This window comes from Orycteropus afer, unplaced genomic scaffold, assembly GCF_000298275.1.
Source record: "Orycteropus afer afer isolate SDZICR_OR568_19922 unplaced genomic scaffold, OryAfe1.0 scaffold00337, whole genome shotgun sequence".
In the NCBI taxonomy this organism is placed as follows: domain Eukaryota; kingdom Metazoa; phylum Chordata; class Mammalia; order Tubulidentata; family Orycteropodidae; genus Orycteropus; species Orycteropus afer.
This window is the reverse complement of record NW_006921924.1, coordinates 988,727-994,855: the sequence shown is the minus strand read 5'-3', so window position 1 is coordinate 994,855 and position 6,129 is coordinate 988,727.

Below are 6,129 nucleotides of genomic sequence, written 5' to 3'. Positions count from 1 at the left end.
TCAACATTTCATTTACATTCGTCATAAATTTTATGGGATGTTACCTAATTTTACCTTTCTGATATGTGATTATCTTTTATTCTATCTATCCATAACTTCATTTGTTAGAGTTTTATCATATATGTTTCTTCTCAGCCTTTATCTTTCATAGTTGAAGAAGCTTAGTCCTTTTGGCCTGTTCCCTATTCTCCTAATTAAGAGTTGGATCTTTTCCAGATCTATCATGGAACAGAATTATGAACAGGCTTAATTGGGGGGTTCCATGGCAACTGATAGCACCATTCATCCTAGGTGAACATTTTAAACATTGTCACACCACCATCACCACCTCCTTTCATCCTAGCTTGCCTCCTCCAGGGCAGCTCCTAACTATCTGATTCACATAGTAGTTGTGATTATTTCCAAGTCAGTGGCTTATTATTAAATTCTTTCATTACTTAACAATGCACATCTGTACATTTTAGTGTATGGTACTGAAATGTTCATTATAGTTCTTCCTTTGAACACTTGTCTTCCAAAACAGGGCAAGTCAATTCTGAATAAATTTGACTGTTAATTATAGATAATTACAGGGTATTTCAAAGCCAACCTTTATTCCTTTGAAAGGAAATAAGAGAAGTATGCAGAGAAAAAGTATAGAGGGTTGAATGGGAACTTGAAGTTAGTTTCTTTAGGTAAAATTTTAAAAACAAAAACACCATCTCCCCAAATAAAAGTTTGACAACAAGCACCACCTAGAGAAGCCACTTCGACTTTAGTGGGATTAAGAAAGCTATGACTTGCTACATAGTTCAGACAAGATAGAAGTTTGCCTGTCTTACCAATAGTGTTTGCATGAGCATTCCTTTTGATGACTGAACTTGAATTACTGAGAGCTCAGATAAGTGAGACCATAAGTCACCTGGAACCTATGAAATGATGAGCAGAGATGAATGCTTTAAAAAGTAGAGAAGTGCAATAGGAAAAACTTTCATTAGATAAACTATATATTTCCCCTTTCCTGTCAACAAATAATATTTCAAATTCTTTTCCCTGGAAGTTCCAGTAAAATTTTCCTTACCCAGAACATTCCAGTATAATGAACTGAAATCTACTTGCACACCAATGCTATTTTGAGAATGAATGTTCTATAATGCTTGGGAAGCTGCTTATGTCACTGGATTTTCATGATATTGGATTTTTCCTCAGGCCCTTTCACTTGGATTCTGAGGAAAATTAACCCTTTCTTTGGAGATATTGAGTCAAGGATGAGCTATTAATATTTGTTGTGAATCTCCATAAACCAGTGATCTGTTATGTTGAAAACTGAACATTGATTCTCTGAGCTGCCATATCTTTTTCTGAAAAAAAAAAAAATTGAAACCAAAAATGAAGCATTTATCCCTCAAAACTTTATCTATAAATAATATGTATTTGGTCTTTTTACTTTTTCCTTATGCCAGGTATTTCCTACTTGATATAAATGACACATATAGACTCAAATATGGGACTTCAATATGTAACTAGAAGGAACTGTTCATATCCAAAGAAATCCTGCCTGGTGGATTTGGTATCAGGGAATCCCAGGCTCACTTCTCTTCTGTGGTCTCATAGAGTCCTCCCGAGCATTGAATTTTGACCACATGTTCCGTTTTTTGCTTGATCTGGCACTTGTTTGCTTGAATTCAGCTCTTTAAAAGAGGACTTGTGTGAGAGTCCACCAAATTGAACTATTTTTTTTTTAACTAACTTAAAACCAACCAACCAGCCAGTCAACTAACAAGAGAACATGTGACATAATGAGGACCAAAAAGATTGCTCTTTTCTTCTTGTGTCCCTGAACTTATAGATCTCAACATTATTTTAACTGAATATTTAATAAAGCAACATTTCATTTACTTTAATTCACTCAGTGTGTAATGGCTTATTTATATGCTTTCTTATTCTCTTTGAAAAAAAAAATCCTTATATTTTTCTTAGATTAACACAGTAGTGATAGAATTATAGTATATTTTCAATCTAAAAGTGACCTTCCAAAAAAACCCAACATACTTCTATTGCATCGATTCCTATTCCTAGTGACCCCCATTGGGTTTTTCCATGGCTATAAATCTTGATAGAAGCAGACTACCTCATCTGTCTTCTGTGGAGTGGCCAGTGGGTTTAAACCACCCACCTTCTGGTTAGCAACTAAAGGCCTTAACCTTTATACCACAAGAGATCCTTAAAAGTGACATTCAGAAACTACAAAAACTCACTGCCCTTGAGTCAATTCTGACTCAGAGTGACCCCCATCGGGTTTCCAAGGCAGAAGCCATTTAATCTGGCTGCCTTCTTTTACAGATAACAAAATGGAGGCCCAGAGAAAATTGACTAGTGCAGGTCTTATATAACCTTGGCGTTTTCTCAGTTCAGTGATCTTTCTTATACAGCAAGATGTCCCCTTTGCAATCTACTTTTTGGGGATTGTAACTTGAAGGAAACAATAATGAAGAAAGTTTAAAAATGCCACTAATTTTCTGCTTCCCTTCATTAACATAAGTAGCTACACTCAGAATTACATTTACTGTGAGGAGGGACTCTGGGCTAGAAGCCAGTAGTAGATGGAACAGGGAAAGACAGTCTCAAACCATCTGAGAATCAGAGAAAAGCTGACCCAGACAGAAATTTATCCATGGAATATCCTTAATCCTGTAGCAAACACCCAGTATTGTTTAGTTCCCAGCTTCCAACCAGTTCTCACTCCTAGCTGCCAGCTTTCCCCCAGTTTGACTTCTTTCATGCATAGACTTAAGCTTGGAGGGATGCTTGTAAGTAACTCATCTGCTCCTGTTGCTTTAGTCCTTTCCACAACGTTCTTGAAAGTGGCCATGAAACACATTCAAAGATGACACATCTTCATCCCGCTTAACCATTCTAGTAGGTTTCTCTTGAGTATATTCTGTTTGGTCAATGGCCTTTTAAAGACAAGTGTTTCGGTTCTCTAGTGCTGCCATAACAGACACCACAAATGGATGGCTTTAATAAACAGGGATTTATTCTCTTACAGTTTAGAATGCTAGAAGTCCAAGTTCAAAGTGGACTGTATGGGCTGGGTGAAGGCCTTTCAACCTTGGGCTTCAGCTCTGCCTCTTGATCCCGGCCCACTGGTGCCAGAAGCATCTCTTAACTCGGGCAGCTGCTGGCTGCTGAGGGTGACAAACCCAAGGTCGACAAGTAAAATGGCACAGTCCCAGGATTATCAAGCAACTCAGCACACCAGTAGTTCAAGTCCAGAAACAGTCCCAAGGTTGGCAGGTGACATGGCAGGCCACTCAGTAATGACTCAGCCAAATGCAGGACACAAATGTGCCAAGAAACTCAAGAAACCTTTCTCAATGCTTCTCCTTATATACTGGAAGCAGACCACATCCCTAAAGCAGCTACTCAGCTGCTCACAATAGATTCTACCATGGAATTGATTGCCAGCCTCATCATGGGGAATAACTATGTCCAGCTTCCCAGCCTCTCAAAACCAGACCCAGCCAAGTTGATACATAACCTTAACTACCAAAACAGGTGGTCCACAGTGGAACACAGCATTTCAGATATGGTTTGGGCAGCCCATATCAGATCATGGATATCACTTATTTTCCCCTAGAGTCTATGTTTCCCATCACACAGCTTGTGCTTCCAGTAGCTTTTTATTAGTCAATTGATCCTGCCATCATATTGTGCATACAGTCTACTAATATCCCTTGGACTCTCTACATAAGCTGTTTTAAGCTGATTTCTCCCACTTTGTACTCATATAGTAGAGATATTATTTAACTCAAATGCAGAACTTTATGTACCTGTCTATGAATTTGGGGCATCACAGTTGTATTATTCAACAGGTTAGCTATTCTTACTAATAATTCTGGATTATCTTCCAACATTATCTCCTGATCCATAGTATTGATAAAAATGTTAACTAGGACAAGGAAAAGGAAATAACTATAGACAAGTTAAGGAGGTCTGGTTGTGTAGTGGTAAGGCATTTGGCTGCTAACCAGCTAGTGGTTCCAACCCACTAGCTGCTCTATGGAAGAAACATGAGGTAGTCTGTTTCTGTAAAGATTTTCAGCCTTGGAAACCCAGAGGATGGCTCTGAGTTGGAATCAACTTGATGACAGTGGATTAGAGACAAGTTAATAAACTACTTTGATAATTGTGCCATCATTTATCTTTTTATTTTTTAATATCAAATAGTACATTTGAAAGACTAGGCAAAATGCCTTGCTGAATATGAAACAGTTATCTCTACCCATTTCTCTGCCTTGTCAATTTAGTCAGCCTCTTCAAAAGAGAAGTGAAGCTAGTCAGTTAGGGCATATTCAGAGTATGTCTATACTGACTGGTGGTACTGACTGCTCCTAGTCTCACAACTCAGTCAGTACTCTGCTAAGTTTCTCATGAGAGCCCAGAAACATACACGTTTCTAATGCTACCTCTTCATGAATCCTGCTCTCAGTTCTTTCTTACTAATGCTTCTGTTATTCTTTCTAATCCCAAAATAAATCTCTTTGATAGAAAAGATAGCTGTAAAATAAGGATCATTTACTTACTGACTCCATGACTTGATTCACAACTATCATCATTACACCACTGATTCTAGCAATGTTCTTATTCACTAACTCTTAATTTTGCCCTAGATATATTTAAAAAAAAAAAAAAAAACACCTCCACCCCTGCCCTTTTTGACCTCAATATCTTTCACAAGTTGTACTAACTTTAATGAGCCGGACTCTGATGGTTGATGGTGGGTGGTGGTTTTAGCTGCCAACAACTCAATTTTGACTAAGGGTGACTTCATGTGACAGAGCAGAACTACTCCGTATGATTTTCTTGGCTATAATCTTTAAGGAAGCAGATCACCAGGTCTTTTTTTCTACGGGGCCACTGAGTGGGTTCAAACCACCAACCTTTCAGTTAGCAGCTGATCATAAACCATTTGTGCCACCCAGGCTCCTTAGTCCCTATTCTTGTTGTTTTTAGATGCCATCAATTCGACTCCAACTCATAGTGACCCTAGGCACAACAGAACAAAACACTGCCCAGGCCGGTGTCACAGTCACAATCTTTGCTATGCTTGAGCCTATCATTGCAGCCACTGTGACAATCCGTTTCATTGAGGGTCTTCCCCTTTTTCCCTGACAGTCTACTTTACCAAGCATGATGATATCCTTGTCCAGGGACTGGTCCCTTCTGACAACATGACCAGAGTAGGTGAGATGAGGTCTGGCCATTCTTGCTTCCAGGGAGCATTCCAGCTGCATTTCTTCCAGAACAGATTTGTTTGTTATTCTGGCAGTCCATGATATTTTCAGTATTCTTCACCAACACCATAATTTAAAAGCATCAACTCTTCTTCAGCCTTCCTTATTTATTGTCCAGTTTCCACATACATATGCAAAATGCAACGTAATGCACTGCCGTCGAGTTGTATCCGACTCATAGTGAGCCCTCCTTGGGTGTCCAAGGCGGTATCACTACGGAAGTAGATTGCCCAACCTTCCTTCCGAGGAGTGACCAGTGGGTTTGAACCACCATCCTTCTGGTTAGCAATCAAGTGCCTTAGCCACTATGCCACCAGAGCTCCTACACATGAGGCTATTGAAAACACCATGGCTTAGGTCAGACACACCTTAGTCTTCAAGACATCTTTGCTCTTTAACACTTTAAAAGGTCTTTTGCAGTAGATTTGCCCAGTGCAGTATATCATCTGATTTCTTTACAGCCACTTCTGTGGGTGTTGATTGTGGATCAAAGTAAAATGAAATTCTTGACAACTTCAATCTTTTCTTTGTTTATCATGATGTTGCTTATTAGTACAGTTGTGATTATTTTTGTTTTCTTGATGCTGAGGTGCAATCCATAAAAGGTATAATCAATACAAGAATAGTCAGACCCTATTATTGGTTATATACAAAATTATTTTACCTTTTGGCATCACATTTTTAAAAATATGACTTTGTAAAAAAAAAAAAAAAAACTCTCAATTGCAGCCATGTCTTAGTTTTATGGCAATTTCCACCTTTATCTCCTGTCGGTATTACTAAGATGATGATGATTATGAAGATGAAAATGACAGCAAAAGTATTATAATAGCTAACACTTATTAATCACTTA